This window comes from Ictalurus punctatus, unplaced genomic scaffold, assembly GCF_001660625.3.
Source record: "Ictalurus punctatus breed USDA103 unplaced genomic scaffold, Coco_2.0 Super-Scaffold_100056, whole genome shotgun sequence".
In the NCBI taxonomy this organism is placed as follows: domain Eukaryota; kingdom Metazoa; phylum Chordata; class Actinopteri; order Siluriformes; family Ictaluridae; genus Ictalurus; species Ictalurus punctatus.
This window is the reverse complement of record NW_026521088.1, coordinates 2,546,697-2,559,793: the sequence shown is the minus strand read 5'-3', so window position 1 is coordinate 2,559,793 and position 13,097 is coordinate 2,546,697. Positions and strand designations below refer to the sequence as shown.

At 37.8% G+C, this 13,097-nt stretch overlaps 1 protein-coding gene and 1 long non-coding RNA gene across 4 annotated transcripts in view; both read left to right on the top strand.

Annotated features, from left to right (window-relative positions):
- The window catches only part of LOC108261599 (NACHT, LRR and PYD domains-containing protein 3), a 619,868-nt gene that overhangs the window by 7,457 nt on the left and 599,314 nt on the right, over positions 1-13,097 (top strand). The window lies entirely within an intron of this gene.
- On the top strand, positions 8,164-9,825 carry LOC128630425 (uncharacterized). Of its 3 annotated transcripts, none has more exons than XR_008394728.1 (3): positions 8,164-8,384; positions 9,276-9,404; positions 9,528-9,825. It is a non-coding gene; the product is annotated as an uncharacterized LOC128630425 (long non-coding RNA). The 3 variants fall into 3 exon arrangements; XR_008394727.1 differs by having other exon boundaries at positions 8,177-8,384; positions 9,258-9,404; XR_008394726.1 differs by lacking the exon at positions 8,164-8,384 and having other exon boundaries at positions 8,393-9,404.

The following is a 13,097-nucleotide window of genomic DNA, read 5'->3' as shown; positions in this document are numbered from 1 at the left end:
GTACAGCCAACTTATCCCAAAGCACGAGGCGGGAGCAGGCGTGTACGAGATGTGATCGTCCAATGGCAAGCAGGAACATGACGCATTGCAGTGGACTGGGCTTAAAAGAGGAGGAGACAAGACACCCAACCCTCCCCCGACATAGACACACGAATGGAACATAGTACAAACAGAAATACAACTGAGGACGTAACAATGGCCAAGTATCAAATAAAATGTAAACTTGCATTGATGAAGTTAATGTTGTTAGTAATTGTTTATAAATTACCATGGTAACACGGAGCTCCAAGGTATAAAAATATGGAGCTTGTCATCAATCAAACAGTAACCAGTTTTAATACCTAAAAAAGTTTACGTAGCAAAATTTAGCAAAGCGCTTTACAGTAAATTTAAATGTAAAATTAAACTAATGAAATGTTGTGCAGCACATGCTTATGTTAATGTTTGTTTCATTATATGATCATATAAATAAATAAATACTCCCAAAGTCACCAGAATTGAAAGCTTTGGTGCTGTTAAACATTTAGAGATGGAGGTTGTGGTGAGTCAGTATTTCACTCAGTATATCTGGGTAAGAGACAGTGAACGACTCACTGCTGGCATTCATGAAGAAGTCATACACTCCACTGGAATAATAAATAGGATCTAATAAAACCATGAGTGGAAATTATTGGTGTAAGTTTGTTAAGGATAGACTTCCTCCAACCTGGAACTATATCCTCCAGTCCACGCGGTGGCGGTAACGCGCCTAACAGCTGCGTCTCCGACCAGTAGAAATCACAGAAGAAGAAAAAGCTGCAGCGGGTATCTCCTGAGCAGTTGAGTTATTACACCGAACTAATCATCTCCAGATTAAATTATTTCTGACAGTTTTACAGTTAGATTTGATCCAGTTTAAAAGTAAAAGCTGGTTATTTTGTCTGTGTTTGAGGAATTAAAACTCCGTTCTGTTTTTAAACCCGAGTTAAGTTAAACGGAAGCTGTGTGGCCGAATCCCAAATTGATGTCATTTCCGGTTTAAGTGCACTACATTAGGGATGAAATAATGACAGTCTACACCCTATGTAGTGCACTATTTAACTCATGAGGAGAGATTTGTTATTCTCTTTTAGCGGCACTATTTAAGTATAACCTTACTTTATCCTAAAATCCATTGTTTGCACCCTGCTTATAGCAACTAAAATAAACAACAGTGAGTGTAAAAGTGGCTGTCATTTAGCAGCTAAAATAACTTTAAATTTCTGTAATGTTTTTAATGTATAAACTGCTCAACTGAGGTGAAGTTGGGTTTATATTGGACATTCACTGCAAAATCGATCTTCTCTCTTCTATTTCTCAAGAAATAAACACAAAAAGGACAAAATGTGTGTGTGTAGCTGGCGAGGTGACTTTGTAAAGAAATACTACGCGCATGCGCACATAAGCATTCACGTCAACATCTCCGCCATATTGATGAGGGAAAGACCGCGCTGTAAACAAATACAAGTAAACGGAGGAGCTGTGGTTTTTCTGGATAATAATTTACATGATTTACCGGAGATGATAACGGCATCGTTTTCAAAAACTTGCCCTTTGAAACCCGTTTTCCAAAGTTTTCAGACCCCGAAACGCCGTCGTCATGGAAACGAACAGCCAAACCGCATCAAAAGTTTTCGGTTTTTATTTGAAAACGTTGTGGTGTAAACGGCCCCTTAACAACTACAGCAAAATGCTGCTTTTATTGCTGAAGTCTTTCTGTAAACAAATAGAAATGAAATAGAATTGTTATGATTCACACTATATTACACTCCATTCTTCTTCTCAAACACAACTTCATTTTTGAAAATAATCAAGATTTCTTTTGTTAAAAAATCTATTTCATGATGCAGCTTATTATTAGAGCTGCAACTAACGATTATTTTCACAATCGATTAATTGGTCTATTATTTTTTCGATTGATCTGATGGGAGCGGGGCAAACTTTCAGTGCCTTTTTTTGTTTATTTAAAATAAAATCCACAAACTGAGTGTTACAAATACAAATTCAGACTAAAACTTTACACAGATGTTTGTCCAAAACAGAAAAGAACCCAATACACACACACACACACTTTTATATATATATATATATATATATATAATATATATATATATATAAATAATATATATATATATATATTATATATAATATATATATATATATATATATATATATATATATATATATATATATATATATATATTATATATATAATATATATATATATATAAATAATATATATATATATTATATATAATATATATATTATATATATATTATATATATATATATAATATATATATTATATATATATTATATATATATAATATATATATTATATATATATATATATATCATATATATTATATATATATATATATAATATATATATTATATATATATATATATATATATATATATATATATATATATATATATATATATATATATAATTAATTTAAATCAAAAGTAAAATAATGTCTAAAGACACCGAGATACAGAAACCACAAGGTGCAGTGAAAGTGAGTTTTTATTATTCATTTAGGACTGGAGTTTAATTCTGTGCTTTTTGTGCATCCATAAAAAATTAATGCATAAGTACTTATATAATATAAATGTAAACTAACTAAATAAGATAAATATACATAAACATTTATAAATAGTTTTAGATAGATAGCATTATTTTTCATGGATGCACAAAAAGCACAGAATTAAAGTCCAGTCCTAAATGAATAATAAAAACTCACTTTCACTGCACCTTGTGGTTTCTGTATCTCGGTGTCTTTAGACATGATTTTACTTTTGATCATAATGTTTGAATTAGACATTACAGATCTTACTCGCGCTACACTCTGTATCAGCGCGTCTACACCGCGCGTGACCAGCAACGTGTCCTCGTTACTAACACTTTATTTTCAGTGCTTTTTGAACTGTCTCTCAGCCCTAAGTAGTTCCGAGGTGTTTGTGTGGAATTGGGATGAACGTCTAGTTAAAGGGTTGATGTCTCGCTGGCGCAGTGATTTGTTCTTTAGGAGTGTTTTTCTCTTGAACAGCTCTCTGTGTGGAGACTTGTAGTTCTGTAGTCACAGGTGCACAAATCAGTCACACAGCTCCAGCTCCACCTGCGCCTCTCGCAGGGAAACGGTTTCTGTGCACTGGCTCCGTCCCAAATCACCTTGTATGGAACCTCTATCTCTAGTGCACTAGGTGCGGTAGAGACTCCATTCGTTCAGACCGTGTGTAGTGTACCTAGATACGCAGTCGTGCAGGATTTGGGCACAGGCCACGCTAATGAAACAACATCCATTTCAAGTCACGTTGCTATTGTTAAACACTTCACTAAATCCTGTATGGAAACGTTGCTGTTCAGTTGTTCTATAAGCGCAATTTCAACCAAATACTATGGAGTGTAAAAGTTTGTACCCCCTTTTGGTTTCTTTTGGACGGAAGGGTGTTAAATGTCCTAAACACTACAAAATTTGACTGTAAGTAGAAGTTAATTTTATTATCAGACTCAGATATCCATGTTAATATTTTTAATACTGCTCATTAGTGTTAAATGACGATGATTTTTTGGTCAGTAAACCGATTTTGTGTTGATTTTGATGTATGTTTTGGATCACTGTCCTGCTGGAAGATCCAACCACGGCCCATTTTAATCTTTCTGTCAGAGGCAGTCAGGTTTTTATTTAATATCTGTTGATATTTGGTAGAGTCCATGATGCCATGAATCCTAACGAAATGTCCAGGTCCTCTGGCAGAAAAACATTCCCAAAACATTAAAGATCCACCTCCATATTTAACCGTGGGCATGAGGTACTTTTCCATATGGCTACCTCTCTGTGTGCTTCAAAACCACCTCTGTGTTTATTACCAAAAAGCTCTATTTTGGTTTCATCTGACCATAGAACCCGATCCCATTTGAAGTTCCAGTAGTGTCTGGCAAACTGAAGACACCTGAGTGTGTTTTTGGATGAGAGTAGAGGCTTTTTTCTTGAAACCCTTCCAACAGCTTGTGGTGATGTCGGTGACTTCAGATTGTAGTTTTGGAGACTTTCTGACCCCAAGACACAACTAACAACTATCTGTTTCCTGACAGACTGCACACGATTTGACCAATGCTTCCACCTCTGCATCCAAGTGTGACAACCACATATAGCTACGCACCAGGCCTTTCATCCTGGTAATTCCCGGATGGGTTTCGTGTAGATATCTTAGAAGAGCCGCACGCCGCGGATGTGGAATCACTACGCGAGTCCCCCATAAAACAAATCTTCCCTGTATGCAGAGTTCATCCTATTTCCTTACATGTTAGGGATGTCACGATACCAAAAATCTAGTCGTTGGTACCGATACCACCAAAAGTACACATGCTCAGTACCATGGTGTGGTTTTTATTATTTTTTTAAAAACCCAGAGAATTAAAAAAAAAACTATAAAATTAAAAACTCCTGGAGGGCATCCTCCTCTGGCTGATACTGGCAGAGAGAGAGAGAGAGAGAGAGAGAGAGAGGGATATTTTAGTTCAAACACTGTCTGTCCATGACTAATAAGTGCTAAGGTGCACTCCTGAACGCACACACACCCCTTATACTCTGAATGCAAGCAGTTTAAATTCACTGATATGGTGTCAGGATAAAAAGATTTATTAAAAGCATGAACAGGTGAATAATTATTAGTGACATGAGGCTACATTTAGCTGACAGGACACGGGCTGAATGGAGATGCATGGTGGTCCATTAGGAGGTAGTTTATAACATTACAATGCGTTAGCGTTTAACAAATAACTGGATATCGTAAACATTACATGGAGCATAATGTTAGCTGATTTCACGGCTACAATGCCAGCTGTCTCAAGCATAATATAGGACCTGTCTTTCGACTGTAATCCTATGGCATTAATTTTGTGACCTAAAAATACCTCTACTTCTCCCATGAACTCGCACTTGCTCCTTCTTTGTCTCAGTCCACTCTTTTCTATCCTACTTAGTACCACATCCAAGATCTGCAGATGTTCATTAGCCCCTGAGACTAAAATGTCATCCAGATAAACTGTGACGCGTGTGATGTCTTGCAGAATCCCTTCTATTGTGCACTGGAAGATCGCTGGATTTGAAGCAACTCCAAATGGTGGCCTGTTGTAAGTACATAATCCCTTGTGCATGTTGATTGTAACATACTTATTGGAATTTTTGTGCAGCATTATCTTCTGATGCGCATGGGTCATGTCCAGTTTGGAGAATTTTTCCTCCTGCCGAATGAGCAAATAAATCTTCTACCTTGGGAATTGGATACTGCTCCACACTAGAGCTGGATTTACTGTGAATTTATAATCCCTACAAATTGGGGTAGAACCATCAGTTTTCTGACTGGAACAATGGGAGCTGCCCACTCTGCAAACTGCATTGGTTCAATGATCCTGTCTTCCACCAGCCTCTGGAGTTCTCTCTCCAGCAGTGGACCCAACTCTTCTTTGAACACCTCGGGTTGTCTCTCCAATACGTTAGCCAATTTATGACCTGGTACATTTGCTACTGTATTTACCAGCTGAGGCAACAAATGATTTCCGTAGCCCCCCCCCACACACACACATCTTTGAATGTTGAATCTTTGATGTTTGAATGTTGATCTTTACTGATGATCACTCCACAGCCTGCATTAACTTCAAATACTACCTCCATGCTATTCACTTCAATGGTTTGTGTGATAGGAGCAGCCCTAGGTAAGTCAAACTAAACAGAACCCTTACCTTCACTACAGTGAGAGAGAGGCCTTTAGTTGCATAGATGTTACCCTGGCTCCTTTATGACCTTACAGACTACTACTTGTCTTGCTCTTGGAGTGATCTTTGTTGGTTGATATCTTCTGGGAAGGGTAATGATGGTCTTGAATTTCCTCCATTTGTGCACAATCTGTCTGTGACCAAATATTATCATTTTGTCAAGTTTGTTTAACTGGGATCTCTTGGTCTACTTTTAGGACTTGTGTAAAAATCTGATGTTTTGGGTCATCTTTATTCATATATATATATATATATATATATATATATATATATATATATATATATATATATATATATATATATATATATATATATAAATAATCTTCAAGTACCACTGAATATATCTTGGCCTCACTTATTGTTCTGAATGAGTAAGAGAATTTGGCTTATGCGTTACTTATCCCTGTGAAACAGGAAGTCATAGTTGAACAATGTCCTGTTCCTAGTTTCCCAAGTGTACAAAAAAGTAAAATATCAAGAGGAATATACTTCAAATACATTTCTCATGGATTCATAGGGGTGCCAATAATTGTTGTACACCCATTTAACAATTTTTTTTTATAAACTTGTGGTGTTTGCAATTGTTTATCCATGAGAGCAGAGTATTTTTGTGAATTTTTTTTGAACAAAAGGTTTTCTTCTTTGCTCATATTTACCAAGGGTGCCAATATTAGTGGAGGACACTGTACATGTCACTCTCAAGTGGAAACCTCATGACACACTGTTACTTTTCAGGATATAAAAGCCTGTCAGCACTGTTACAGTTGGTATTGTGGCTGTATATAAGGTCAAACACATCATAATATTAACATTTTACCAAAATGAAGCTCGTTTAACCGCATGTTTATTCCTTACATAATACATATTAAACGCAAAGCATGTAGGGGTTCTACATGCATATAGTATTTGCACAATCAATAACCTATTAGAGTAATACATTGTCGTATATAAACTTGATTTTGTGTTTGTGTCTGCAGTGTCCAAACCCCAGGCTGACCCCCCACCCCTTCAACCTCTGCAGCAATGCTGGCAGCACTATTTGGCAAAGACAACCTCTGGATATGACGCTGAGCACGTGCACTCAACTTCTTCTTTGGTCGACCATGGCAAGGCCTGTTCTAAGTGGAACCTGTCCTGTTAAACCGCTGTATGGTCTTGGGCACCGTGCTGCAGCTCAGTGTCAGGTTCTTGGCAATCTTCTTATAGCCTAGGCCATCTTTATGTAGAGCAACAATTCTTTTTTCAGATCTTCAGAGAGTTCTTTGCCTTGAGGTGTCATGTCGAACTTCCAGTGACCAGTATGAGTGTGAGAGCGATGACACCAAATTTAACACACCTGCTCCCCATTCACACCTGAGACCTTGTAACACTAACAAGTCACATGACACCGGGGAGGGAAAATGGCTAATTGGACCCGATTTGTACATTTTCACTTAGGGGTGTATTCACTTTTGTTGCCAGCGGTTTAGACATTAATGGCTGTGTGTTGAGTTATTTTGAGGGGACAGCAAATTTACACTGTTACACAAGCTGTACACTCACTACTTTACATTGTAGCAAAGTGTCATTTCTTCAGTGTTGTCACATGAAAAGATATAATCAAATATTTACAAAAATGTGAGGGGAGTTCTCACTTTTTTGTGAAATACTGTACATCTTTTTATTTACTTTAATATTTATGCATAGTGTGTGTGTGTTATATATATATATATATATATATATATATATATATATATATATATATATATATATATATATATATATAAACAGATAAAATTAGTGTATATATGTTTATTTCATTAGAAAAAGTGCAGTACATTTTCATGGTACGGTCAGTACTGTTTATTTTTGTAATAAAGTGAATTTAACTTTTCCACTGAGTGTTATATTTTCATTCAGTAGTAATCGGTTATTAGTAGGTGCTACCCGACTTGGTTATCAGCATCTGTAAGATCCACTGTCGGTCAGCCTTTAAAATAGATTAATGTGTATGACATGATCTTCTTTAATTAATAAAGAAATGCACTTGTTGACAACTTGCTGTGGTATAAGGGGAATAAAACACTTCAGAATGTGCAGTTCTACCTTAGGGTGGTAACGGTCACTCCACTTCATTGGATCGTTGACTGTTTTCCTATAACCGCATGTTTATTCCTTACATAAATTAAACACAAAGCATGTAGGGGTTCTACATGCATGTAGTATTTGTACAATCAATAACCTATTAGAGTAATACATTGTGGTATATAAACTGAACTTTGTGTTTGATGTGTCTGCAGTGCCCAAAGCCCGTGGTGGTGGAAGTGCATGGCGTTTGTGTGGAAGTAGGTCTGTTGGGAGTGTTAAGTACCATCATCTCATACACTCACCACAACTCTGGAAAGTTCCATCCATATTGTTTGCTGTCACTTTTCCTGCAAAGCTTTATCCATCAGAGAGTTATCTTTTACTGGGGCTTTTAGCTGCAGGAGACTGAATTACTAACAGTTTTTTTGTGGATCTGATTTCTTCTTTCGCAGGAGTGGATCTAATCACAGCCTGTGATATTCGTCTGTGCACACAGGAGGCCTGGTTTCAGGTGAAGGTATGAGGAACATTAACTTGCCATACATTGCTTGCTTACATGTTTACACCAAGATCTGTAAACAAGTTATTTTTGTCCATATGATCATGTGTAGAGATAGTAAGTGATGAGAAGATAAGAATGGGCTGATTGTTCTGACTCGTACAAGCCCCTATGAAAGAATTGACCACAAGGGGGTACACTCTGAACAATTATTTACATTTGCAGTTTGTTAAAGATTAAATAAACCACAGTGAGCATCAGATGTCTGGTTTTAATACAAAGTGGACTATTTTATGATATTACCATCTTGTCATTTATCAAAGAAGAACTCCAAAACCTGAAATTTGTTCATTTTTAGACAGAAAAATTCTGCAGTGTAGCTGTTCTAGTGGGCTTTCACCCTGGAAGTTTAGTCCAAAACAGAGCAGTTTGCATGAAAAGTTGGTAATGTGACCGTCGTAATGTGGACCGGGAAGTGCACTGCGGTACCGAACCCGAGACTACCTGTAGAAGGTGGTCCGAGTTCAGTTACACTGGAACTGTGAATTGTCCCATGAATGTGAACGTAACTTGTATCCAGGTCCGCACTTATTCAGGAAGTAGAGTAACCTGTGCTGAAGGCCTGTTGTGGTGATGATGTGTCATGACACGTTTTGGCCCAAATCTGCAGTAACTTTGAAAAAGTGGAAGCTCCTCTGAATATTGTGGAGTTTCTTGATTTTGCGTTAATTTCTGTGATCACAAAATGGTGAAATTCTGGACTGACACATGGAAGATATGGAATGATAACAGAAGAATGTGACTTTGGGTTGTACCGTGTATTTTTTTCATGTAGCTTTATTATTTAGTATAAATGAAGGCAAGTGTGTGTTCTGTTCTTCATCTCTGCAGTCGTGTGTTCCCTGATAGTCACTGATTGCTGGAGCTCTGGAAATAGCAGGTGAGATTGCAGGCCGGAGTCCCGTCGCTGTCCAGGGAACCAAAATCAACCTCCTCTACTCCTGAGACCACAGTGTGACTGAGAGCCTAGACTACATGGTAAGAACCTGCTTAAGACATGAATAGCATTTTTAGCCTCAAGGTAGACCCATGCACACACAGTATGGCCGCAAACACAAAGTAGACTGGTAGAAATCTGAGATTTCTCCTCTGCGTCTCCAGGCTACTTGGAACATGAACATGTTGCAGACACAGGATCTTATGAAGTCAGCGCAGGAAGCCCTGGAAAAGAAGAGTCCGAAAAACGTGCCCTTCTCCAAGCTTTAAAGGAGAAGATCCAGGGCTGTTGAAGCTCTGGTGGAACTGTTGTGGATAAAAAATGTCATAAAATAAACATAAGGGAGAAGAAGGAAAAATGGGCACCTTGACACGTAGAAGCGGGATTAGGCGGACATTGACAGATTGGAATTACGAGCAATTTAAGAGCAGTAATAGTCAAAAAAAAAAAGTCAAAAAGAAGTGTACGAGCTGAGGAGTGCTAAAACACACACACACACACACTCGTGCAGTCAAGGGCGGGCAAGTAGACACAACATACATAAACACACATGAATAACTTTAATAATATCTTATAGTGATAGAGAAACTCTATAAAAAACAGAATAGTAGCATATGCAGGACAGTAGAACTGAAATGATATTAAGAAGTTGGAAGTACAGTAAACCGCTTTTCAAGTAGTATAAATATATATAAACTAAGAAATATAGTGCAAATATGAAAATAAATTATAAACGAGAAATACAGGAAAAAAACAGGAAAATATAACTTACTCATGATTCAGATGGTGAAGATTCTCGTCTCGCAAGGAAAGCCTTAATTTTTAGAGAACCATGAAGAAAGCCAGTTATAAGGGTGGCTGCCACCCCCCTCGAGATAACGATAAGACCAAGGTCCCTCCCGGTTGTTTAGTCGTCTTGCTTACGTCATTTTTTTTACCTAGGGAAATGGGAATCTTGGTTTTTGAAAACCTAGGTAAAAGAGAACCCTGGTTTTTGAAAACCTAGGTAAATAGAAACACTGGGTTTTTGTTTCCTGGGTTGTTGGAAATGCCTGGGTTCTGATTTTATGTGTAAAGTAAAACCCCTGGTTTCAATTCTATGGGTAAGTGAAATAGGCCTTTTCTGGAAACCTATGGGTTATCTAGTGTGTAAATACAGTATAAATACTGGAGCTTAAGCTCAGGGTATGGGGGATCACTTCTGAGAATTCTCATCGGTGTGGATCTCGTGTGGTGGAATGGAACAATAAAGCTGGACCCTTGCTTCTTCTCACTCACGGCTGGTGTATTTTTTCTATCTCCAACTGGTCTCAGAGGTAGATGTGAGTATTGGCTTCTAAGTTGAATTTTAAATGTTTTTGGGTAATAGGCTAAATTCGAGCCAACATTTGGCACCCCAGATGGGACTGGGCTAAGATCTATATGTCTGGAATCTCTCCCGTGGGACTTCGCTCTCTAAGCAACAGACAGGCCGTATAGGAAAAGGCATTGCAGACGCCTGTTATTTCAAAGCTCTGTTTTAGTGGTCTGTTGTTACGATTGAGAAGCCCCGGGGTGGGAAGAAGACTAAGTGGGTCTCCAAAAGAACCTGGAGTGAGTGAGAAGAGGTAAGAGAGAAGTGTAGATTGTAGAATGTACTTTTTATAATTGTAATAAAGAAATGGTATATGTGTTGTGTGAGTGAAAGTCCTGCAATACCGCTGGAGGAAGGGAAAAAAGGTAGAAAAAAGAGTAGAGAAATAGAGAAATACTCCAGGGCGGGGATAGAAAGCAGGTGGAAAATGAGGCCTCAGACCCCAGATACCGGCTACTAGACTTGACTAGCAGTCTAGTGGTGGCTGCATTGGTGGGGACCCCTAATACCGCTGGAAAAGGATTAGATAAAAGATAGATAGATTAGATTCCAGGGCTGGATAGAGAGGGGAATAAATCCTGGGCCCAGGTCCGGGTCGTGCAATACAGCATGCCCGGTGTATGAATGGAATATGTACTAACAAATGTGTGTGCTTAAAATATATGTGCTTATAATATGTATAATATGAGTGTGGTGTGAGAGCGTGTAAGTTTTGGAGACAGGGAAAAAGTATTTATTAGTGCTCTGAACAAGAGAGCTCCATACATTTGACGCTTGATAAGATTTAGGGAAAAAGAAAAAAGGGGGAAAAAAAAGGGAGAATAATAATAATAATTATTATTTTTTTTTTTGAAAAAGTTGTATTTAATTTATGTGACTGTAAGCTTCATACATGCGAGCTGGTGTGAAGGCGTTTTATATTCTGAGACCACAATGGTGTGTATGTAATAACTAAATATGTGTAAGAGAGTGTGTGACACAATGTGTATATGAGTGTGCCGACGTTGTTGATAGAAAGGGGTGTATGTGTGTGTTCCTATCTGTTCTTATCTGCACAAGCAGGCCTGTCTTCTGTGTGGAAAGGAAAAAAGGAAAAGAAGAAAAATGTGTGTGTGCGCGCACTTCAGATTGAGCTGACTAATATAGAACAGTGTGAGATTTTTGTTTTTAAATTTGTTTTAATGTTTTGAATCTGATATGGACTTTCTGTGAGTCGAGTGTGACTGTGTATTATAACTTTATTGGTATCAATAACTGCTGTTTTAAAAACTGGAGGAGCATGCAAGAATTGTAAACAAACAAACAAAAAAAAAAAATTTTTTTTTTTGTTTGTTTTTTAATATTTTAGGCATCTGTCAGACTGCCCATTGGGTGAATAAGAACTTCCAGACCAGTAATATATAACAAAATTGTTGAGAAATCAGGGAGTCAGTCCATTGGGACCTTTTCATTTATATTCCATAAATTATGAAGGTGTTGTTCAGTTAAATGACAAATAATAATACAATTTAATTTTTGTTTAATTACCCAAAATTGGGTAATGTTGAATAGGTAAATATTATGTCTAAGAATATTGTAAACATGTAAGAATTGTCTGTTGTGTGAGGCTGTGTGAATTACCTAAAGTTAAACTTAAAACTTATAAGAGTAATTGAATCATTTAACTTAATTAATTAATCATCATAAGTAAATTGAGTGTATGTACTTTGAGTGTATGTGAGTCCCTAGGGAGGCTGGCTGGGCCAAGTACCGACGGAAGGGAAAAGCGGGCATAAATCGGTACGAGATAGGCTACGCAGGCGGGAACAACGGACAAGGTAGGAGGAAAACATTTGGCTGTGAGGCATAACTTAGTGGATTTAGGGGGTGTGTGCGGCCGACTTTAAGAGCTGAGAGGTGTGAGACACGACCAGCGTTATGGCTGAATGTAAGAAAAAGATGAGCCCAATAGAGAGGGTGATAAGCAAACACTGTACAGATGAGAAGGACATTAGACATTATTGTAAAAAATGGAGTGAGAAGACTAGTGGTGAGTGGAAATGGCCCGAGGAAGGTACTTTTGATGAACAGCTATGCCAGATAATGAAAGAGAGATTAGCTGTATGGAATGAACAGAAAAAAGGCTTGAGAGTGAGGGAGAAATGTGTGAAGACAGAGAAGATAGTGGACTGGTTTGTGGAGGCAGGGAAAGAAAAGAAGGAGAAGGATAGGCGGCAGAGAGAACGAAAAGAGGCGGTGATACGGAAGAAAGAAGAAAGGGAAGCAAGCCTAGGAAAAAAGATAAAAGAAGCCATTCAGGAGGAATTGGCCGAGGCCCCGCCCTCATATAATCCTCAGTACCGCCCTCCAGTGAGACCTGTCGGAAGTGCCCCACCCGCCG